Here is a 26,107-nt window from a genome sequence, read left to right as displayed (position 1 = left end):
CACAAAAAAAAAAAAAAAAAAAATCCTTTCCATGCCTTTAGGGATGGCAACAGTATTAGTCCAAACATTTGAGCAAGATGCACCAACCAGATACCAGAATGGAGTTCCTGTACCACATTAAGCATTGACTCTTTGTCATAGATGAAATCTACCCATAAACGACTCCTGAGGTTTCAGAAAAAAGGTGAAAAGAGAATTATCAGCAGATATTTTTCCCTGACATTGACAAATGATTGACTAAAGCATGTGATTTTATTATATGCAATATTTTAATAGAGGATGTGCCTGGAATATATTACAAATATTGTATGTTCTGGGTTTTTTTTGATAGAACATTATTTCCTACTTGGTTAGAAGGGATCAGTTAAATAGAGAGTAGTGATTCATAGTGAAAAAAGAAATGAGCATCAGATCCTGCCTTTATCAATCTTAACAGGGTAATGAACATTTAAAATGCTACGTCCAGATTCATACTCAGTTTTTCACCTGAGAGGAATCTGAGGGAGTTGCCTGCAGGAAACTGGAGTGAAGACCCCAGATGTGAATAAAAGAGACAGGAAGTTAGGCCTTCTCTGGGTAAGACAGATCAGCTCAAGCTTTAAGTAATGAAAATATGTATGTGAACCTATTTTTGTGTTATCAGCCCTTTCCTCTTATATTTAGTTCTATCTTTAAAACTAGGATCCCTTTGCAAATGTTTTCTACCCTCACAGACAACCAATGATCCTGAAGGGCAGCCTTACAGGCAAAAACCAGAAGGTCCTGCCTGGTGTTGGGTAGGATAGGAAAAAGGAAAGCAAAGATGCAGCCCTATTGTTGCCACAGTGGTCCTAGAAGAGATAAGGAAGGGAAAGGCTTCAACTTAGTAAAGAAAGAAGGAAAAACAGGCTCTCCTTGGTGCCCAGGAAAGTAGAAAGGGCTCTGCCTAGCTAGTGGGTGAGAAGAACACTTTTCTCACAGCCAGAAAGGAAATGCAGTGTCTGCTCAGCAAGGGAAAACCACCGCTGCCTGAGCAGAGTGTGCTCAGGGAGTGACTGGCAAATTGACATCCTATTTTAGGTACTGTACAGGGTCATAAAACTGTGCTTGAAAGATTTGGACCCAGTCTTGCCTTATAAATATTAAAGTACTTTAGTCTTACAGTGGAATTGCAAATAGAAAACTAATTCAATCTCGCAAAAATGAAACTCTTCCTGTGAAGCATGACAAGTAATAAAAGCATCACTGGGATGCCTATTTGCTTATGGTGCAGCTAAAATGTCCTGTCTGTCTTATTAAAGTGTCATGTTAGTACCAGCACAAGTCATGACCTCTGTAAGTTTAACAAAAACTCTATGGATTCTGCTATTAGGGCCTATAAGTTGAATCACTTTAATGTGATATGAACAGAGTTTCATAAATCTAAAACCAAAATGGCCAGGAACAGACAATTAGGACAACGAACTACTGGAACCCAGACAGTCTGAAAAGACATAGATGTTTTCATTAAGATAACAGAGATTAGATGTAGAAACTTTCTTTAAAGATTAATACTTTTCATTTAGATACATCAGCTGATCAAAAATATGCCACATCCCAAACTACATTGTTCCAACAGCAAATTACTCACATCGCTGAAAATTTATGCCACACCTATAACAAAAATGTGGTTAATTTCCCCTCACCAATTCCGTCCCTATAGGCAAAATCTTTTATCTCTATGCAAATCCAATTGAAATAAATGGCACTCAACAGATACTGCATTCATCCATGGATCTCACTGCAAGATTGAGACTTGTGCACATGGAATATACACATACTCCACAGTTAATACACTGTGTATACTCAGTGTGTATTACATATGGATCAAGATGTTTTCACAGCCAAAAATTTCTGCATAGATTTGATCCTCCAAGACATCAAAACATTGTAGTGAGTATGGTTTATAGGATCAACTCTTTCATGAACTGTGTAACACACAGACCGTACAGAATCTAGTTGACAAATCTCATGCATACCTTGGAACAGATTGAGTGTATACATTCTTCAGGATTGAACATCTGCATGCATGTATCTATAGTAATATAAACAACAGAATGGTAAGAATTGTTTTACCTACATGTAGGAGCTTATACATATATATATATATACACACACTCACACGCATACATGTGTGTGTATATTTATATGATTCCACGTCACAGTGTCCTCATATAGATGCAAAAAGTAGTGGACAAATCAGTTTTGGAAACATTGCTGCCACAAAGTCATGGGGGGAGAGGCTGAGGGGATAAAAAGGATGGAATTTCTGTATGAGTAAAAACACTTACTGTAGACTTTTTGCTGAGGTAAATGTACTTCTATCAGGAAAAGATATCATCTGAGGAACTGACAAAAGATTTCTAAAAAATCCAGCCTTTTTTTTCTAACATGAACTACGTTAATGAGAGGAAGATGCGCCAATTCAGCATTTTTATACCTCTTACGCAAACATTTTCTAGCCTTTTCTGTTACATTTACCTCAAGCAGTCATTGCATTTCTTTCATCTTGTTGCTAATATATGAATATATGGCTACCATCTATGTCTGACAATAATGTAAAGATCAGCTGAGTCCTAAATCTATCCCAGCCTTCCAACCTTTCATGAGGAAGCTTTACATAGGTGCCCTGCATGTGGCAACTACAAGGCCACATACAAGAATAAGGACTTTCCTGAAAATGCAACCTTTTTCTTCAAAGCAGCCTGATAGATTAAAGTAACTAATTTAATTCCTGGCCTATGTCAATTGGCACTACCAAACTCCCTTTCTGATTAGTTTCATCCCTGCTAGAGGGATCTAACTTCACTATTAGGATCAAACGCCAGAAGTTGTAAATCTATCCATCAGAAATAAATAACTGTACACCTGATCAGCCAGAAACCTTGCTGGCCAGAGAGGCATCCTGCCCAGCAGTCACCATGCCACTTAGTATTCAAGCCTGTCATTCCGTTTACCAGTCATTACAACACAATTAGCCCCCCTTTACCATTAGCTACTTTTTGTCATTTTAAAAATACCAGGTACAAACACAGTTGTAAAATGTATGGTATACATTTTAAACCATTTTAAATCATGGTAGGAGGAACAGTACTTACGAAAACTTATGGCCAGTCACTACTATTAAAAATCTGCTGTTATTTTTAGATCACAAGCTAATTCTCCATCACCTTCATGAGCCTTTGTCTAATCCATTTCTCATCATTAACTACCTGAAAGATACCTTAATAAAAGCGTTTTTTCCTGTACCTCCATCTAGATACATGATGGCAAATGACTACTCCTGCCTTTCCAGGACTTTCCTGGAACATTAAAAGTTAAGAGAACTTTAAATGTGTGTCAACAGCTGTGATATACACCATCCAGCTGCCAGCTCAACTAAGCACTATATATCCCTTGTCAGAAGGATTAGCACCTTTTCTGAAAAGGTTACCACACCACTGAAAAATCCTCCAGGCTGTTGTGATGACTGCTTCTTTGAAACAACAATAAAATAAAATATTATGGTTAGAAAATTACAGAACCTGCACAAAAATCTTCTTCAGGAACATTCTATGAATATTACTTTTTCAGATCTAGAAACTGAAATTTATTTTCTACTAATTATCACTGATGCTCTTTTTTAATTGTCGTTTATCAATGCATGACATTAGGTGTTTTAACACACAACTTTACACTGATGGAAACTTATTTGCAGTGCACTACCGATATCACCAGTATTATGGAAAGGCAAATAGGTTGACCGTAACCTGAACTCCTGTTCAGAAAGTTAAATTGTTCAACTACCATACACTACAATAGGAAGTAAGTACTTAAATATGATGTAGAAGAATATAAGGCAGCTATTTCACTTTGATGGCTCTGAATTCAGTAATGGAACTAAATAAGTTGAAAGCTTTTGACATACTTTTGTATTCTTCCTTGATGAGAAAACATTCTTTTGCTTTGATTTAGATTTTTAAAAAATTAACCCAAGTGTACTGAGAAAAAGGAAATTTTCAAAGGTAAGTCTCCATTACATTTCAAAAAGCATTGTAATATGTAAAGTATTTATATCACAGTCAAAACTAGACCTCAGACTTTTCTGACTGCTGATCTTGTTCTCAGCCAATAGAAGACACATTCGAACTGGAGAAAAGTTCCAAGAAAATCTCATTCTAAAGATATGTTGAAACATATGGGTACCTGAATTCATATACATTTACTTGGAAATTTTTTATAAATAAGAAGTTTTGTGAGCCATCATAAACTACCTGAAAACTGAACATTGGTCAGCTACTTGTAAGACCTAATAAAAATTACTAGACAATGCTTTAATATTCTGTTCATTGTTTCCTATAAATAAGCAAGGAAAACATTGACTAGAAAATCAGAACTGAAAACATCTCTCCTGCACGTACAGTTATTTTGCTTAACTGTTTTCAAAATGTGATCCTTTCAGTATGACAGAATAATTCAGAGTAGGCAAAAATTCACATTTCCCACTGGAACACTGTCACAAAAGCCATGCAAGAGACATGGCTTCTTGTTAGAGACCTCACTAAACACATCGAGCATGGCTTTGACTCTCCTTTAGTATATGTTTCCTGTCAGGAAAAGAGCATTTGTTGACCTGAGTGATCATACAAGAATAGTTTTATTATTCTAAACTTTTATACTTCTATGTGTTGTATTCAGCAGTCAGTCAGGCACTTGTTTTGAAACGACAGGGAGCAGATTAAACACCACCATGACACCTTGCAAAAAAGGTTTTAGGCTGCAAGAACATGAGCTGAACACATGCCGGACCCTGCAGCCAAAACTGCCATGAGTGCAATGAACCCAGAATTTTGCTGTGCAAAATTAAGATCTCTCTGCCTTTCTCAGGGAGGGTCCTACACTCACTGTTAGTTACTCTGATGAAAGCATTTCCATAGACTTCCTTTGCCATACTGAAGAATTTGTGAAATATTTACCTTTTTTTGGCAGTTCTTTTAAGAGACTAGCTGGTATTGATTTAAGTCCTTTTATCATTCTTTGCTTAAAACTTTTGCTTTTGCTGAGTCACATTGGGCATGAGAAATCATCCTGCACACTCTCCAAAGCAGCTATAGCTGCAGCTCATTGAAAAAAATAGATTTTTCTGACTTCTGAACAGTTCCAGTTTCTACAAAGATCTCTTTTTGCAGTTCTTCCATGCTGTCTAGTTTTATTCTAGGTTAATTTCTAATCGGTCCATTCCTCTCTCCTTGGTTTTTTACACTCCCCCCCCCCCCAAAAAAAAAAGAACATAAGCAACCAATGCACAATTTGCAAGGTAATTAATTTAAAAAGCCTACTCTAATAAGAACAAAAGGTATTTATTGACTAATATAGTTTTAAACTGGCTGCCCTGAAGTACATCTAACACTCAGATATCTAAGCAATTAGCTAAAAGAAGTCTGAGACATTCATTCATTTCTCATTTCAGCCATGCCTTATAAATTTAATTTTATAGTAGCCATAATTTGAACCATTAAAATACCTTCCAGCTAAATATCTCCAAATAATAATGAATTAAGTTTATAATGATGATTATAAAATTTACTGAAGCATGATAGTGATCTGCAGATGTTGATCTCTATTAGATTTTATCCGAAAATATAATTCACTGACTGCAGGCTGGTATCAACAGAATGAAAGGAAATCTGAAGTAACCAAACATTAACATAATTAAATTCACCACTAATAACAACTTTGCTTTGAACTTGACATGACTGCACAGACATATAAAACAATAGAATTACTTCAGAATCACATCTTTTCTGTACAAGCAATTCAGTAGAAATTCAGCATTGCAGCTTTAATGGGCTAATTTCGATTTGGGGGGGGGGCATTTTTACACGGAAAAATCAAGGAACTTCTTAACAAAACTGGTGATTTTATGTATGTTTTGCTAATCTACAGATATTTAGGTAATATGTTCATTTTACCTTTTTTTATTACATCAAGAACATCAAGGATAGGAAAATGGGACTACCACTAGAAATGGCTCGTCCTCCTTTGACTGAGTTTTCAGTAGCCCTTATATCATCTAATTTGATTTTAGAGAACTGCAAAGAGAGAAATAAACTAACTATATTTAAATCTTACTGCTTTTTCAGCTACACTGATGAATGTTTACCTTTTACTGAGAGGTTAAACATCCTGAGAATTTTCTTTATTTCTACTTTTGGATATTTTCATAATTAATATTTTTCTAATTATTTCCACTTAATATAAAAACAACAAATATCTCACCTACTTTTTCAATAAAATCTCATGCTAAAAAAGCCAATCATAAAAACAATGCTAAATGGATTAAATTGCTTTCAAGAATAATTGGTCAGTATGTGCATTCAAGTTATCTGTCTCCATACTGACACCATAGAAATCATCTGCAGAAGGGTGGAATCAATTAGCAGCTGCCATACAGCAGGATTCAAATGCATTTAAAACCTGGTGTGCTAAAAGAATAATAGGTTACAGAAACATTAAAAGTTAAGAACGAGTTAATAGAATACTGAACTGTTACTAAAAAGGATTTCAAATAATATAAATACAAGAAAATTACATGATATCATATATACTATTTTTATGGAAATAAATCCAAATTTTTAGGAAATATTTTTGTCAAAGAAACAACACAATTTAAAGTACTAACTTAAAGAAAGCACAAGTTTTTGTTAAAGATACTATTCTTCTAGATCTGAAGCACAATAAACTTTTTCAGTACTTCCATTGAGGGTTTCTTTTTTCTGAAAGTAAAAAATATCTATCTTTCTTTTCATCCCCCAAAAGAACACAAAATGCTGAGCGTTACACATTGTTTTCATATACACATTCAGCATGTCTCTTCCCTGCTTTACCTTTTGATCAGCCACTGCACATCTGGCAAGTTGGAAGCCTCGGGATCATAAGAATTCATCAATTTCTGTTCTGGGTAGGTCTTTCATTTAATCCTCTAGTGAAATCCTATGAAAAGTCTCTTACTTTTGAGAGAAAATTTTTTATATATGTTTTACAATCCTTTTCTTTCCCCCAAAATGTAATTACTAAATATAAGGCACCTAGGAAAAAAACATGTCTAGAAACAACTGCAGTTCAAGGCAAAGAGCTGCCCCAATGGGAAGATATTTAGAGCATGAGAGGAGTGTTATAGTTTAATGCTGTTATCATGTGCTGTATATAGCTGGAGGTCAAGTAAGAATTTACCCTATAAGGAGGATTACGGTACTTAGCTGATTAGTGCCTTGCTACAGTGCTATTGCCTACAAACGTACATGCTGGTCAAGGCATTTAATTTAGATTATTTTTAAAATTGTGCAGTTCCAGTATTTCATGTTTTGTGTTACTAGGTCCAGCATCTTCTTTGTGTTCTACGTCTTACATGAAATTACATAATAGCTATTATTTTTAGTTTCTAAGAAGTCAAATTTTGACATCATTTTGAACCGTTAGGCTAAAATAGCTGTGGCACCTACTTCAGCCTGATGTGCTGAACGTACTGCAGAACTGAAAATACATTTTTTACATACCAGTAATAAAAAAACAACAATGAAAATCAGTGGACTAATTATTTCTAGCAACAGTAATCAGAACTCATTCTCAAAATATGGTGAGAATATGAAAATAATAGCAAGCAAATATGTAGACAGTCTCATTTGCATTAAATTATTATAAACACATTTTTCCACAATTTCACAAGCAATGCGTCTTCTATCTGTGCAATCTACATCACAAATAAGTTATGTTTAATATAAAACACCATACCCCAGACAAATTTCACTATAATAAGTTTAAGCCATGATAAAGCGGCATGACATGGGAAAAATACAGACTAAGCAGCAACCTAGATTTTCTCAATAATAATGCTTTCACATTCCTAGAAAAGGCATTCTGACACCAAAGATATTTCCCTCAGCCATCACAGAGAATATATGATAATACACTTTATCTATACATCATTGCATCTAATTTTGAGTCTAATCTTTTTGAAGTGTTTCAATTTCTTACCACAGGGATGGTTCGGCTCCTGGCAATGCTGTCACTGTGGGAATCCCAGCAGTTGAAAGTATCCTGGTTTTTCAAAGGAAACCTTTAACTCTGATGGAGACTTTTTTTTTTCAAAGAACACTCCATTATTACTAGAGCATTATCACCATTAAATATAAAAGAGAGCTTCTTCAGTGATGATCAAATGGCAAGAAAATATCAGCAACATGGACAGTCATATGAGAATTGGTTTTGCCTAATAACATCTCTGCAGGCTGTTCTAGATTGCTGAAGTCCTAAAACTGTAACTTTACTAATGAATCTAGGTTGCTGCTAAGTCTGTATTTTTCCCATGTCATGCTACTTTATCATGGCTTAAACTTATTATACTGAAATTTGTATCCACGATTATAATGTAAGTGATATCATACAATGAGCTTCAGTTTTAATATATCTCCGTGTTCATATTTCAGTCTGGAAGACATGAAATAGGTCATACTGAGCTGTTTTGAAGTCTCCACAAAAGAGCAAGCAGAAAATATCTGCTGTGAAAATGTCCATTTTCTTCAGTAATGGGAGGTAAAGGTGTATTATTAAACCCAGTGGATTAAACCAGTGGTGGCTCATCCATGAATGGTGGGTTGTGTACAGCAACTTCTCCAAGACAGCGCTGGCAGGCTAACTGTGTTGATGCTAGGGAACATCGGCTGGACTGCTATGAAATGAAATGAAATAGGTGCATTCAATAATTTGGAAATTGCTATGGTACATAAAACTTTAAACTTCCAATTCAAGTGTCATTATCAATATGCTGGTGAGATGGGATTAAATGTGTATGTTTTCAAAGCAGCATCCATATTTATCCAACATAGAAGCAGACCACAAATTTACAGAAGAATAATTTGTATTTCTGTAATAAGCTATAGCACCTATATTATACACTGGTAGGACATGACTTCACAATGTTTATCAAGCTAAAAGAACTTGCTGCACAAGAGTTTAAGTACTGGGCTCACAATCCACAGTCCACATGTGAGCCCAAATGTGCACCCAAATGTGCAGGATCTAACAGTTATGGCTGCCTAGATAGACCTCCTAAAGTTTAGATTCCAGGGCTCAGACAGGTGGTAGGAATGTCCACCATGTCAGTGCTGCTGGGTTTTCAGAGATGCTCTGTGAAGAACTTCCCACCATACTACCATGTTGTAGCAACATCATGTGCATAACAACAACCTGGTTTCTTGAAATATCAGGTGATAGCAGAGCCATCCTTAGACACCCAGTTCAGATCCCTGAATGAGGTATTTCTACCAGGGAGATTTTGCTTTTCTACAATGCTAAGACCAGCTCTGGATATTCCCCCCTTTTAGTTTCTGATCATCTGCACTAGATTAAGTCTTCTGTAAAAAAGGTTCAACATGCAGCTTTCCAAATACAAAAATTTATGCCTAGATCTTCATAAAAATCCATATGGAAGATGACTAGTTACTCTACAAAGCATGTGGAAGTGACGACTTGGAAGTAAAAAGGATAACCCTGGTTGCCTAGCAGCATTTATATGGAAAGGTAGCATTCAGTCAGGATGACAACAGTATAGAACATACAGAGAAAAATACCAACCTCTTCTAGCAGAAAGCAAATCAGAGTTGAGTAGTCCTTGCAGAACTACTAGAAACACAATAGCCATGAAGAAAATTCACTGAAATAATAACTATGTTTCTTCCAAGGGCGTTGTGGGAGAATCAAAGGCATTTTTAAGTGAAACAACGAAAATAAACCTAGTTTTGTAATTTAAACAAGATCTCAGAAGTGTTCTGCATTCTACTGCATTGAAGCTAGTCTTAATTACTCTAGTCTTACTTTAAAAAGAAAATAAAATGTCAGAATTTTATATTCCACAGGAGAAATGAATGCTTACTTTGTAATTCCATATGTATATAAACATCCCAACTACCTCAGGCTTTACAGTTCCTGTCACCAACATTACCTGCCTTACCCAAGAAGCTAGTTTTCAATAGGAGTATCCAAAGTCAAGATACAAATGATGAAATTCTAACTAAATTTCAGGGCTACATTTTAGAAGATTTTGGACCTAGCATTAGTCACTTCTTCCATCAACAACAGCATTTCTAAAAAGGTATGATAATAAAAACAAGGCTACTCAAGACCAACTAGACTCTAGCAAATAGCTGAGAAACACTGAAAGGGAATTTTCCAAGGCATACAGGTTCTCAGTATGAGAACTTGTGTTTGAGAACACAAGTCTATTATAAAAATTATAAAGTACTCTCAATAACTCAGTCTTAAATGGAATGAGAGCAATCAGTTAAGAAAACAGTCAAAGGAACAGAGGGAAAGCAATTAAGGAAAGTGATGATTTAAAACATTTTGTGAAGACACTCAAGAAAGCTTTTAGAGATTAGTGATGCCTTCATCACTCTCAATACTGTTATTATCAGACTGTTGGGATGGGTAGTATTTTTTAAGTTAACCTCTACTTTTATTGTTGAGCTAAGCAACGAGAAAGGTTAAATGTATGCTCACTGAAGCACTTTTTAAGCATGACAGCAAGGGATATCAGGCTGGGGAGCCAGGCTAACTTCACAAGAGACTACAAAAAGCATTCAAGATGCTTGAGTTGATGGAATAGAAAGTGAAGATCAAGTTTTCATAATTTTAGAGGAGAAAAACAATCAAAATGGATAGTTGGGCAGATTTGGCCTTTACAATTGGCAAAGAACATTTCATGGTATACAGCAATTTTGAAATGCATATCCAGGTGAACTAACACAAAACAGTTTCAAAATAAATAGATTCATATATAAGAATGAGAGAAAGATAAACACAATGCCATAGTTTGTCGTCTTTACTTCACAGGATGTTTTTTCCAGAAGTTAGATTAATGCTGGATGTAACTGAAACTTTGCTGAGAAGGAAAAAAAAGAATCAAATTAATTGATTATGTTTGGCCTTGCTGTGGCACCAAACTCATTTATCCTCATTATTAGGGTGATACTTCCCAAAGCAATGGGTTAGATTATTTGTTTTATATGGATGACATGATATGCTATTAATAGCACAACCTGAAGGACTTTTACCTTTCCGCTATCTGGTCATTTCCCTAAAGCTGCAGATCCTGTAGCAAGATGAAAAGTACCAATAATATTCAGTTGGAATTATGAGTTTGATTTATAAATACATAGGAATTTGGGGGAGAGAAGCAGAAGGGAAAAGGAAGTGAATAATTATAACCATGTTAGAAAATTCTTGCCACAGTTATAAACAGTTAAAATACAGATAAAATCTTGAAAGAATTACCATCATCAATATATCATAGAAAAAAAGTGGGTTTCTAAAGGGTAATTTTGTGAAAAGTGGACAGAAATATATTACTGTGCTAAAGGTTATAGACATTTCTTCTTCAGCCCCTTTTCACCTTCTTAGACTAGTTCAGAAATACTTCAATAATACATTAGAGACTACCTATGAATGGAAAATTCAGGCACAGTTACTGATCAGTAGAGCAAAGGCTAAAAACTGACAATAATGATATATAAGCGTTTCCTAGCTGGCATTTGCTCAGTCTTAACAAAATACTGGACATATGAAGAAAAACTCCAGTTTAGAAACAAATATGAGAAGAAAAGGTATTATTAGATCAGCTCAACTGAAAGTAGAAACTTTACCTCAAGACTTGACTTAAAAGCATATATGTTATATCCATGTTATAAAAAGGACATTCCATGTTACAAAAATACAGTACTAAAGCATAGATTTCTTTTCAAAACCAGAGGAATTTCATGAGCTGTTTTCTCTTTCTCAGTCATTTAAACCAACAAGGAAGCATTTTATCTATGCTTTATGCTGTATGACTGCTTTACCTTGTGATTGTTTATTCTGCACTAGGACTGCTCTTGTGCCTTGTGGCAACACAGTTTAAACACATTCAACAAAGCTAGACTGCACCAGACTTAGGTGCAGCAGAACAGTTCCTTTAAGAGCAACATCCCTAGAGTCTTCAGAGACAAGTGCCAGCCTAGGTTCACCTATGCTGCTTTGACTGTCGCTGCCCTATTTTATGCATACTTTTGCCACAGCTCTTCCTCAAAGCACTGGCTTGAGGGAATGTTGAGTGGAAACTTTTAATGTTACTAGAACAAATATGAGAAAAAGAAGTCAAAATTCTGAAGTCATTAGGAATAACGCATATTTCTGCAAACTGAACACAGAAAGCATATTCATAGCCAAGAGATCCAGCATTACGACAGACATTCTTTGTCAAGAATCATCAAAGATTCAGGCTTACAGGCAAAAGCTGGTCTAGCAGAATATGTGAGGACTTTGCACGGCTGTCAAAGTCTGGCAATTATATAATTCAGCATAATTCAACTTCATATGAAATTCTGTTTTCTCTCTTTCTTAACAAGTTGCCTTAAAAGAACGCTTACTGAATCAAAAGTTATTTTCAGGTCAGGTAAAGCCTAACACTGGTAGGACCATGTTGTCTCACTTCCTGCAAACAGTACTTTTTTAGTTCAAAAATTCTGGATTTAAAAAAAGAGTCTCACTTATACAGGAACCTAGACTTGACATTTCAGTTCCAGATTATCAGGGATAATGGATCTATTCATCACCTAAAATAAAGTGATTGAAGATTGTAATAGAAACAGTGAGATGATTGGCATTTAATGCAAATCATGTATCATCAGAGGGAGTAACACAGGAGCCTATAAATACTATAAATAAATAATGTAAGAACTTGTTCAGGACTACTCTGCTATTATCTTACAAATACAGGGGAGCTGCAAGCAAACACAGAGATATGCATATCAGTGAAGTGGACTAAAATGCTTTCATTAATTACTTTATTTTGAAGTCGTATGTCTTGCAATTGATATTGAGCGTTAATTGATATGTTGGGCAAAGAAAGAAGCTCATGAAGTACTGAAGAACATGATATATTCTAAATCTAGTGAAGTTGTATACAAAAAGATAATAAAATTTTGCTTAATAAGTTGACAAAAAGATAAAGCTGTAAATCAGCATTACAACTTTACAAACACTGCCAGCAAAATAAAAATTAAAAAAAAAAAATCAGCGTTAGGGATGACAGACACAAAATAAAATGCAACCCAGGATATTTCTGATCTAAATTTCTGGCATTACTTTACATTCTCCAGAATAGCAATTCTTGTGGGAAACAAGAAAGGAGTCCTGTACATTGCTCCTGTACACTGTCCAGGAGCTGGTATCCGCTGGATACAAGTATGGGCTACGTACCTGTGCAGGAACAAATTGTGATACTCTGGTTTATTTAGTTGCCTAGACACATGTCCAGAAATATTCCTGCTTTCATGATGTTTCTTATCATTCCCACTCCAAAATTTTCAAATATCATAGTGTTAGATTATTCATAAACTTTGCCTTCTAGCTTCCTATGATTGGGAATGATTTTCCCCTTCCTCTTCCTTCTTAGAATGGATATTGCCACAAAGCGTCTTCTAGTCTGGAATAGGACAGCATTTCTTGCCTTCAGTATTTGATATGTCCTTGTCTATGAACTCAAAGGAGAGGCTTAGCTGAAAAACATATGTCCTAATCTAATGCCTTAGACTAGCAGCATGACAATAATTATTCTTCATCTAAAATCAACCCCCAATTTCATTAGAGAATCTGTTTGCATCAGGCCTTACAATAAAACATAAAACATTTGAAGCACTTATCTTCAGAGCCTTTTCATGAGAGATAGTACTATCTTTTCAGGTCATCTTTTATGACAACCCATTCTGAGGGTAAACACAAAAAAGCAGACTTTGGATTGAACTTTATCTCTTCATATGAATCAGAGTCAGGGAGGCTTTTCTCAAGTAATGATTCAGGATCCACATAAGAGAGAAAATTGGAACACATTGATATCGGAAGTGGATAGAAAACAAATAGCAAGATTAAAAAAGGCAATTTAAATTTGAAGGCTCACAGAATTCTCAGTTTGAGGTGACACACACATTTTTTTACAGTAAGTGGTACACCAAGGAGTAGTGGTACAATTACTCTACAATTATTAACAATTACTTTTACAGTGAAATGATTTAACATGCTACCTTCACCATTTTTATGCAATATTGTGTGCATAAGAATGCATGTTATTGCAGAGTGGAAGAATATCTAGTCTTGAACCCAAGTTCAGGGAGAAACCACAAGTACGAGAACACTTAAGCAGCAGTTTGGCATGCAAAGCCTCCAATGTTGCTGTATGAGGAAGTTTCAGCGCTGATTGTCCATGTTCTGTTGTATCAGAGCCACGACACATATAACAGCAATGTACACTTACTCTGCTTGGAAATAACATCTAAGTCTTCTAAATTTGTTACTTTAGTAGCAAATGGAGAAAAAAGAAGTAGGTCCATGGCAAAGGTAAAATCTTTATTTGGAATTCAGATGGATAATGCGAAAGAAGAGGGAGATATATGAATCAAACTTCCTGAAAATTTCAGAAAAGTAGTTATGCAGTGGATGGGCTACTACACATCCAAAATGTGATCACCTTCAGATTATTCCTTTATGCTTTCAGCATAAGGAATGGAGAGACAGAATAAAGAGAGAAGCATAGAGCTGTAAAACTTCAAAGAAAAGGCTTGGGGTGAAAGAGAAGCAAGAGAGCATGTGCAGCATAACCTGCACTTACTGTAAATGAGGTTCCCTTCATTACATCAGGAGACCTATTTAGTGGTTGTGACACCACCAAATTTACTCCAGCTAGGAGCCTGAGATTGTCAAAAGTGCCTAACATCTGAGACCAGATTTCATGGCTTTTCCCAAAACCATTACTTTAAGACAGATCATCTTCTCCAGGAAAACTTCTTCCTCCTTATATCTCAGTAGAAACACTGCTGTTGGGGATTTAAAACCTATTTCTAACTTTTCCATAACATCCAGACAAACAGCAGTCTGAACTTCAAAAATTTATGTGAAAAAATGTTTAATGTAAGTATTTCTTAATATAGTAAGCCCTGGCAGCAGTATGATTTTTTTTTTCAGGGTAAATCATAATATGGCAAAATACTAAAAAGTCTGAATATTCTTCTGGAATACTCGGTTTAGAAAATTTAATAAAAAAAGTGAAGGGTTGAAGTAAAAATTGTTCTTCTATTCCAGCTACCATTTTAACAAAATGTTGTGGGCTTTTTTAAGATTTTATTACACTTAAGAGTAAAAACTATTCTAGTACCACTAGAAATTTTCTGTAGTGTAACTACAGCACATGTATTGCCTCATCTTCGAAGAATTTTTTACCCATTCCATGAGAGGCAACAGTCCTGTCAGACATTCCGTAGCAGTGGTTAACAACACAAAAGCTATCCAGTCAGGACAACTATCGGGACCAGTAAGTTTCAAAGCCTATTGAAAATGTAAATCACGAAATTGAGTCCACATACTCAGTCACACCCAGAGAATTCAAGAGATTTCAATAAGATTTAAAGCTGGGTTTGTTTTTTTTTTTTTTCAAAAGGACAACTGACAACAGGAAATAATTATTCCATGTATCACTGGATTTTTTTGGTTGCAATTGTCTTTACTACAACTTTTCATTTACTCCTTGCTGTTGTTATAATAGAAAGACAAAAAAATGAAAAATATTGGGCCAAATGCAAAATGATGCATTTATAACAAAAGCTTAATCTGGCATTTATTAACTTTGACCATCTCCTACCAAGATCACTATTAAAAATGACATGGCACCTTCTAAATAAATCCAGACCCCTACATCTGAAAAAAAACAAACAAACAAACAAAAAAAGGCCATAAACAAGAGTTATCTCATTGCTAAATCTCACACTAAGCTATATTTTCTCATGAAAACCAGTGTGTCAGAAAAATAGGTCCTATATATGGATAACTTCAGCCTTTATTTTGTGTAGCTAAAACTAAGTATTGGTGGGGAGCCTGATTTTTAGGACAAAGATGTCCAAATAGAAATAACTTAAATTGTAATTTCAGGCATAGCCAAAAGATACTGCCAATTTTTAAAATACATCCAGAGACCTGTCAGTGAGATGAAAGCTGGCTCTGACAATGGGCAACCATGCCATATGTCTAATAAAGTTTCAAATTATTTAGCCAGTAGAGTGTTGACAATGCCATTAGACAGCTTCACTGTAAGCCGATTTTCAGACCTTAAACAGCTAACATCAAAATCTTCAATGAAATGCATGTTTATGGACTCTCTGGCCCACTCTATATGGATCAAGATCTATACCTTTATATAAACTAAAATACTAGTATTTTCCACATTATGTTCAATAAAATAGATATTTGTTATGTTTTTAATAATGAATGTAAAAGGAAGCATAGCAAGAAACGTCCTTAGAACTCAAATATATTTTCCTAAATCCATGATTACATTGATTTTGAAATAGAAAACAATTTACAAGTACTTGTAAAATACTTCTGAAACAAAAGGTAAGCTTAAACATATTATGCTCTTGCAGTTAAAAAGTGCAAGTGCTTTTTTTCTCAGGATCTAATGGGGACATCCTGCAGGGCATAACATGACTGCTGGATCAAAAATCCAAGAGGGAGAGAAGAAAAGATGCTTCCTTATCTCCTTTGGAATACTGCACCTATATTTCTCACATAGCCAAAGACATTTATATGGAAATTTCTCAACTATCAAAATTTAGCATGCCCCTGAAGTATGATCCTCAGGCTTATAAAGCCTTGGAAATTTGTACTTATATTTTCTCTCTTGAAAATCATACTTCAGTGAATTCATTAATTTGAAGTCTCTACACATCATGGCTTTTTAAATCCATAGCATTCCTTACTTCTAAGCCAATGAGGTTGGACAAACTTTTATTATCAGCTTAGAATAGAAAATATATCAAAATGCAAATATTATATTTTTCTAGTATTCAGAAACAAAATTATTTTTACAATAAGGAAATTATTATAATTATTTTATTAAAATTTCCAGACTATTTGATTCACTTTACCTATCTTTCCACAAAATACATTATATAATGAAATAATTATATGTAGTAGATGGTTTAATGTCGAAGTGGGTTTATATTCTACTAACGTATATATTTTTGAAAAGTTAAAGGGGTTTTTTTGCAGCAAAACGGACAGTTTTTAAAAATAACCACAGTATGTAGTTGGTATTCTATTAAGCTCTATACTTCTTATGCCATTATCAGAACTAGAGAGTAAATGCTGGGGCTGCATTGTACTTTACGGCTGAAAGAACAGCAAAAGGAGACAACTGCACATTTACTCTGATATTCACTACAAAAACCCTCAATCCCTGCAGAACGAAAAAACCACATATGTTCACTCTGAGGGACACAATAAGAATGTGAATACTAGATCCTTTTAGCAAATAATGACTCATGCATCTAGTCTTTGTTCATTTTCTCTTATGGCTCAAACAAAATGCTACAAAATACTGGGTCACTGAATATACAAAATGTAACTGCAAACTTAGTGCCACAAAGACATGCTCCTTTACAGACTCTTTTAATAATAGGACACAGCTAACCAATTCAAAATATGCAATGCAGTCTCCTGACTAAATCATAAAAGCATTATGCCTCAGTCTATACTTGTGACTGTGCTTAAGAAATGTAATTATCTGGCCAAGAAACAACAGAAGAATCTAATCAGAGATAGACGTCTCAGAGACTTCGGTGCCCTGTACAAACACACAGGTTTTCAGCAGACTTGTCAGAACAAGCCAGTGAAACGAAAATTATCAGAGGAAAATATATAGTAATACATAAGCAGTCTGCTTTTTATTTATTTTTCCAAGGTGCAGACACCAAAAGAGAAGAAATATCTACAGTAATTAAGGTACTGGGTCAGTTATGCTGGAGCATTATATTCCAAGAAATTTAGGCTGACCACAGATTTTAAAACCTCAAAAGGAGACCAAGATCTTTCGAAAACTATTATCTTTACACTTCTATGAATCACCAGATATTATGCAATAGTTCTGGGTGTGTCAAATTGTACTTAGTTCTTCCACCCATGTCTGTAATAAAGAAATATTTAATTCATCTACTTATTGTTTAGCCACTGCACATCAGAGAGATACACAAAAATCTCATGGAAAGAGGCAGACAGACTTTTTGGTAGTTTATTTTTAAGAGTACAGGGTAATAAAAAAGATTCTTTTTTTTTTTTTCTTTTTTTACAGCTATCTTTTGCAGTCATCACTTTTGCATGTAATGCCTTTTATTCTCTCACATATGGAGACTTAAATCAGTTTGCCTGTTTGTAGGAATAATCATGAGAACAAAAACAAAGAAAGGAGAGAATAATTACTTACCTTACAGTAACTGGAGTTCTTTGAGATGTATTGCTTTGATGCACAGACACCTCAGGCACTCAACATGTAATCTTAAGGCCATCGATATTTGTTGGGGCTGCACCTGACTGCTCCCACCCTACTCCCTACAAGGCATGAAAAGGGCAGTGTGAGGACCTGCAGCTCCCTTGCCACTGCAGAATATGGATGGGAGATTCCTCAGTGTTGAGGACAGAAGTACCATGCCTCCATATGCACAGGATGCTTCAAGGAACCACAGGCATTGACATCCGCTTTCTTTTTCAAATCACTGGTCATCAGCAACTCATTTTTGCTGACTCACGAACAGTAACCTGATATGCAGCACCTGGATGCTCCAAGTCCATCTAAAAATGACTCATACAATTCTGCCAAAATGAGTAGCATATCTATAAGCCTTCATAAAGAAATAGTATCCCATAAATGTTCATATTAACCCTCAGAGAGCAGCTTTTTAAGAAAATCTAAAATCCAGTCCTGAAAGTGAGGACTTAAGTTGCAGCATTTTCATATTCATTTAACAGAATTCACTGAAATATGGAAAAAAAAAAAACCTAAACCTAAAAAAAAAAAAAACAAACCAAAAAAAAACCACAAAACCAAACAAAAAAACCCCCCAACAAGACAAAAACCCCTTGCCCTCAAAATATCTAATCACCCAACAATTCACAGTATTTTATTCTGGGCAGAATGCGTTCCAAGAAAGCAAAAATAAAGAAGAAAGGGGAAAAATATTAACTCTGCTTCTGTAAGCTGGTTTAAAATTAATTACAAGGAAGTATCATGGGACATCTTTAAACTAAGGGTTTAATAAACATGATGAAAAGGTTAGTCGTAAATAAAACATTTTTTTCTTTTCAAATTCACAACAAAACTAAACATGACCATAAAAGTGATGCTGCCAAAGGGACATTAAATTTCAGTCTTGCTAACAAAGAAATATTTTCTATGCCATTTTACTCATTGTGCCTTATATTGCATTAATCCAGTCATCCCTAACTGGTTTGTATTTTACTGACAAATGACATCGGAAAATTGATATCCTTAATTCAAACTATGTTAAGAATGCATACACAGAGATTCCATTTTTGGTTTACTTTAATATATAGATGAGTTACCTATACAATTGTATTTTAGTAAATTACATTTACCTATCTAAAAGTGAATAGTATGCCTAACATTATCAAGACTACATAAAGATAAAATTCATATCCTGATGAAATTCATATCAAGATAAAATTCATGACTACATACATTTTGCTCTGTTCAGTAGCAATAAAATCTGATCTGTAATGCAAGAAGTGTGTATGCGTGTTTGAAATCTATGTGAAATTCAGTGTAACTAGAAAAAATCAGAACTAGAAAACTAAATAACACATGTACCAGAAACCACATTCTGTCCTTTAAAACAAAAATCTAATATAGCACATTTTACTCCAGAATTAACAGATTTTATTCCCTCTGACATGCTACCTTGTGATACTGCTTTTAAGGATACAAAGAAAATAGATTATGCAGTTAACTATCTCTATACAATATGGGACAAGAACTTTAATTTTCAGCATATAACTTAACAGGTGCACACTTACTTAGAAGTGCTTCCAAATTATTAGATTTTTTCTATGTACTTACATGGGGATGTTCAAGCACTCTTTTATGTTCGCTCAGAGGATCTGCTCTCCCAAGGCTCCCTCTACAGTCAATGGAGAGAGGCAGACAACTCTAATGGGCAATTCAGAGCAGAAAACTAAGTTTAGGTTCTCTGAATCATCCCATAGAGAACCTCTTTCTCTTCACCAACTATTAAGGGAGCCAAGGGAGATGAGCCTCAAGGTAAAGTTAGCATTTATGAATCTGTTGCATGATATCACATCATGTAAAGTGTGAAAAAAACATCACAGTTCTCATGGCTAAGAACTGGCATCTACACGTCTTTTCGATAATGCTTTGTGAAAACTCATAATTATTTATTTATATATAGCAGTTTCCAAAAATACTAAATGAAATTGAAATTTTAGCCTTTCTGATACTTAACATTACATGTTAAGATGTTCAAACAAGCAATCATCTCTCTCATCATTAAGACTTAAATGTAATTCCAGAAAAAAGGCAGCCTAAAGACATTACAATAGAACAGTTCCCCTTTTTTACCTTTTTATTTAAAAAAAAAAAAACCACTTTTTTTTTTAATTTTATATTTTCTTCAAAACAAATGGAAACCTCAGACCCAAGAGACTGGGTGATCTCACCCAGTCTGAGAAAACTGTAGCTTAAGCACTCAAGAGCAAGCTCCCTCAGTCACCAGTCACTCCTTAGAGTCACTAGAAAGAAATGGCATTTGTAGAGTCTAAGAAATTTTAGACGTCTAATGGAAAGAGATTAATTGTTCCCTGGAGGTGCTTATTTCTCTACACTTACTGTAAAGGAAGACTAGACAACTAAGATATAGACTTCTACACTGTAGATTTTTAAAGCCAAATGAGATTAATACAAAATGAAGAATACCAAAAGCACTATCAAAACAAACAAACAAAAAAGAACACAAAGGCAAACCAATCACGTAGAGAAACAGGAAATATAGGAATAGGAAAACCCTGCTCTAAATTGTGAAATAACTGACAGAAAAACAAGTCTTCTTAGGATCAGAATGCAAGAAAAAAACTGTCACTAACTTCAGGACCATTATGGTATAGGTGAGATATGTGTAGAAGATGCAGATGCTGTGTCATGAATTCAGACGAAGAGCATACTGACCCCAAACTAAACAAGTAATACTGCATGTGGTCTCACCTGATTTGCTTATATAACTTGCCATAAATTGCAAAATCCAAATACAATGAAACAATATTAGAATAATCTCTTTAGTAAAACCCCTCTGCATCTTGGTCTCCTTTTGATGGTGTTTTCAACTAAGAGGAGGTTTTTCACAGGCTGCTTTTTTACTACCAGGGCAGACAGTATTTCATAGAACCATAGAATGGTTTAGGTCAGAAGGGACCTTTAAAGATCACCTAGCCCAACCCTGCTGCCATGGGCAAGGACATTTCTCACTGGATCAAGTTGCTCAAAGCCACATCCAACCTGGCCTTGATCACTTCCAGCAATGGGGAATCCACAGCTTCTTGGGGCAACCTGTTCCAGTGCCTCACCACTGTCACAGTAAAGAAGCTCTTCCTTATATCTAATCTAAGTCTCCCGTTTTTCACTTTAAAACCATTACCCACTGTCTTTTCTTTATTGTACTCCGCAAAAACAGAATAATCACTCCCCACCATACACGATGAGGAAAATGTGGCATGCTAAACAGTCTCACAGATTTTCTTACTTTAAGAAAGTTCTGCTAAAACACTGAGGCAGCTGTTCCGGTAGCTGGAAGACTTGGCGCAACACCAGAACAGGATAGAGGATTATTTTACAAAAAAAAAAAAAGTTAATCATAAAACTTTCTAAAATCAATGTACTTCATTTTATGAATTATAGTCTCAGTATTGGATGTGCAACAACTCTGGAAAGTTGGCATTTCAAAACATCAAAAGTCCTCAAGCTAACAAAGAGAAACTAGTCTGAGCATACTGACAACATAAAAATGCTATGTGGTTCATCTTTAACATTTCTCTTAAATCTTTCAAGATTAATTACAGTCTTAGAAAAACATAAGATCTCTTTTTTTACAACAAGAACTAAAGTTCTTTGTACACTATATAGGCTAGAATTAACATGCACATTGCTTCCTCAGATGCAGAGAGTTCCTCCCCTACATTGGCATCTATTCCATTATTTTGCAAGAAATACTGAAAGTATCTGACATCTATATTTCTTTCCTCCACGTCTTCTCTCTTGCTGCCTAACTCACATGCTGTCTATCACTGTTACATATCTGATAAAAAGGATGAGACCATCTAGCATGAATATTCTTTTTTCTTTCTCTCAATAACTGACAGCCAGGATGACGACATTACCCTCTAAATGTCCAATGTGAACTTGCAGACAAGAGGATTGACTCAGACTTTGCCAGGTTTAAAGCAGGATCTGGAAGGAAGGCCTTTTTCCTTGATAATGCCTCAGCTGGTTTTGGCTTATTTTCCGAAACAGTCTCAAAGAATATTTTCAAAAGAACTCACAGAGCTTTGAATTTATTTTAATAAGTAGCTTCATAGAATAACTTACATGTCAGGAAACACTAAAGGTCTAGTAAAAAGTTGTTAAAGTATGAACGCATCTTGAGTAAATATTTTTAAACTTAAAATATATCTCTTCAGTCCATATTAACAAGGCTTCATGACTTTTGAGCACGCAAATACACTGTTACATTTTCTATCGAACATTTATAAAGTTTTACTGGAAAAAATGGCCCTAAGCCTAAAGATATTTTGTAAACTGAAAAGAAACTGACAATTTTTTAAGTGGTCCTGACGGGTTCTGATTTTTAAGTTGATATTTAATAAAATTATTTTGCATTATTCACTGATTTTTTCAGTTTCCAACCTTGAATTACGAATATCTCTGCCTACAAATATGAGAATTATGCTATTTAATTCAGTCAAAATTAGTATTCTGGATATGCTACAGAGTTTTAAATGACATCATAGTGAATCATAAGTTATAGAATGGTTTGGGTTCGAAGCAATCTTAAAGATCATCTAGTTCCAACCCCCCTGCCATGGGCAGGGACACCTTCCATTAGACCAGGTTGATCAAAGCCCCACCCAACCTGGCCTTGAACACTTCCAGAGATGGGGCAGCCGCATCTTCTCTGGGAAACCTGTTCTAGTGTCTCACCACCCCCACAGTAAAGTATTTCTTCCTAATATCTAATGTAAATCTACTCTCTTTAATAACATTACCCCCCATTATTACTACATTCCCTAATAAAAAGTCCTTCCCCAACTCTCCTGTACACCCTCCCCTAACTACTGGAAGGCCGCTATAAGGTCTTCCCAGAGCCTTCTCTTCTCTAGGCTAAATAACCTCAACTCTCTCAGTGTCTTCATAGGGAAAGTGCTCCAGCCCTGTGATCATCTTCCTCGTCTTCCTCTGTATGCATTCTGACAGGTCCATGTCTTTCTTGTATTGAGGACTACAGAGCTGAATGCAGTACTCAAAGTGCGTGTGGGTGGGTCTCATGACAGCAGAGTAGAGGGGCAGAATTGCCTCCCTCAACCACACTTCTTTTGATGCAGCTCAGGATACATGCCTTAAACACTGAGAAAAATACATATTTCTAAAATATACCAGTGCCTCATGAAACAATCCATATTACTGTGGCAATATATTGATACCACTTCACACAGAATTAAATGAAGCCCACTGCATGAAAGTTTTATGGGAAATTCTAGATTTTTGTTAAACAGAAGACACTTTTGCTTTCTGTTTTAAACTGATCTGACAAGGAAAAACAAATGAATAAACCTTAAAAGTCAATGGGTTTAGATAATGTGAGATTTGCCTGCCAATATGTGGTTTTAAATAGTATACTGAAGTACTATATTATTATCCCAAATATAATAGCCACTCCAAAAGAACACTTCCAGCCAATTTACAAAATCTCTGTTTGAATGCTACCAAGTATAACAATTTTCTTAACTAAGTAACTGCTAGTGAAATATAAACTAATTATTTTTCAGAAATATTCAAGCACCACTCATTACCTGCTGACTTGAGTGGGTATCTTTTGCAGTCAGTCTTGAAAACCCCGTTCCTTAACAGTATGTTCCAGAACTTGAATGCCTTCATTAAGAAATCTTACCGAGTATAAGCATTAATGTGAGCTGACAGCCTGACTAGCTCATGTTCACAAGGTCAAAATGCAGGACTGTGTTAAATACACATGGTTAAACACTGCAGGAGAGAAGAAGGGGTTCTTGTGTAAGTTAATTCCATTTCAATAGAATCTGTTTTGCTTAATTATGAGATCTGAACTTCCACTCTTACTAAGAAATTCTCAGCTGGTAAGTCAAGAAAAGCATGTTCCCTAAAGCACACAATGCTTAAGTAGGCACTTGGAAGTCACATGGTCATTAGGAAACCATTTTTGTATTACCAGTTATATTTTTTATTTACTGAGTTTATATCCAATAACACTCAGCTGTATCAAAGATTAGCTGTTGCCCCTTATCTGATTTGCTACATCTCCTCCTTAAGAAGAATCTTCGGTCACCTTTTTTTTCTCTTTAGTCAGGTTATTTAGTACAAGGAGATACCTTGCCAACTTCCTGAGGGAGTCAAATGCAAATCACTTGCACACTTCCTATGTGCATTGTTGCTGAGAAGAAAGCCCAATTTTGTTAGCATCTAATGTGCACCAAACCAAATCACTTTGATCAAAGGTTTTCAACTTTTAAACTTTCACTTTCTTGTCACCCTTCAATCAGACTGCTCTCCTTCTTCCCTAATTTCAACACACACTCATGGTAGGAAATTATGGTACTACTCTAGTCCCAAAAGGACTTAACTGAAAAATTGTATCTACATTCTTACACAGGCCTTAGAATCCAAATTTAAGTATTTGTTTGGCTTTTGAAAGAAAAAAATGGGAAGTTATGTAAGCAGCTACATTTTAGACCCACCAGGTATAAGGATTAGAAACCAAATATTCAGAAACCAGGCAAACAGGTTAGGTAAACCTTCCATTCCCCATCCTCCATGAAAACATACCCCAATATTATTTGCCTGTAGACTTTCACAGTAAAAAAATAGTATTATGCTTCAAAGGCAATCCATGTTTCTGTAGGAATGTAAAGCCAAAATGAAAATTAAACCTCCATAATAATCCATTTTTAATGCTAAAATTAGAATAGAGAAATGTAATTTTTAACTTTGTAATAAAAAGCTATGGAAGACAGAATAATATATACTTAGAGCCCATAAAAAAACCAAACCAAACCAAACCAAACAAATATCAAAGCTCTATAAAACTGTTGGAGAGTAAAGGCTTTTATAAGGACACTAAAAAGGGAATAGGAATATTTTAAGATCAAAATATTTCTTTATAGACAAATGAAGGCTTAATTTTTAGTAACAGTTGCAGTATCTACAGTGGTCCAGAAGTCATTTACGGGGAACAGTTACATGATCCAAAGTTGAATTTCAAATACATTACATGAACATTCCAATAACACAATTCCAATTTCTTCAGAGAGGAAAAGATGTTTCAGCAAAGAAAGTTCAGTCCAATTTAAATACAGTATATCCAGCTTAGCTGTTCAAATAACCCAGTCAACCCAAATAGGAAAAACTTCTAGTTACAGTACAATGACATCTAAAATATTTTATATTCTTATCATTCTCAACATTCTCAACAGTGCTTTCACAGCTGAATGCAACCTTAGTCAGCTATTCATCTCAAAATAACATCAGCTTCAACTGAAATTTTAGCATCTACATTTTGTTCTTTCAAGTTACTAGGAGTGTTAATTCACTGTAAAGCTATTTACAGGGAGAAAAAAAACACAACCAAACCACCAAAAAAAAAAAAAAAAAAAAAAAAAAAGACAAACAGGAAAAGCTTGATTAAAATTCCTCTTTTTCTACTGTTAAGGAAAAACCCCTATCTTTTCAGTATTGGAATATTATACTATGCACTGTATTACATTTTCCTATGTTCTATATTATATTGTATGAATATTGTAGTTTAACATACTTGCATCTCAGATAAAAAGCCTATTCAACCATACAGCAATTCAAAAAGAATGGGAGCAAAGTAAAACGTCTTCACAAATTACACTTAATGACTTTTATCCTTCATATTGTGTC

At 35.0% G+C, this 26,107-nt stretch overlaps 1 protein-coding gene across 1 annotated transcript in view; it reads right to left on the bottom strand.

Moving 5' to 3' along the window:
- LOC104407763 (regulating synaptic membrane exocytosis protein 2-like) overlaps positions 1 to 26,107 on the bottom strand; it is a gene marked incomplete at its 3' end in the record, with an annotated part of 56,263 nt that overhangs the window by 1,547 nt on the left and 28,609 nt on the right. The gene's annotated exons all lie outside the window — the stretch shown is intronic.

Source organism: Nestor notabilis, unplaced genomic scaffold, assembly GCF_000696875.1.
Source record: "Nestor notabilis isolate BGI_N333 unplaced genomic scaffold, ASM69687v1 scaffold2636, whole genome shotgun sequence".
Classification (NCBI taxonomy): Eukaryota; Metazoa; Chordata; class Aves; order Psittaciformes; family Psittacidae; genus Nestor; species Nestor notabilis.
Note: the sequence above shows the minus strand (reverse complement) of the source record. Positions and strands in the feature narration are given on the sequence as shown.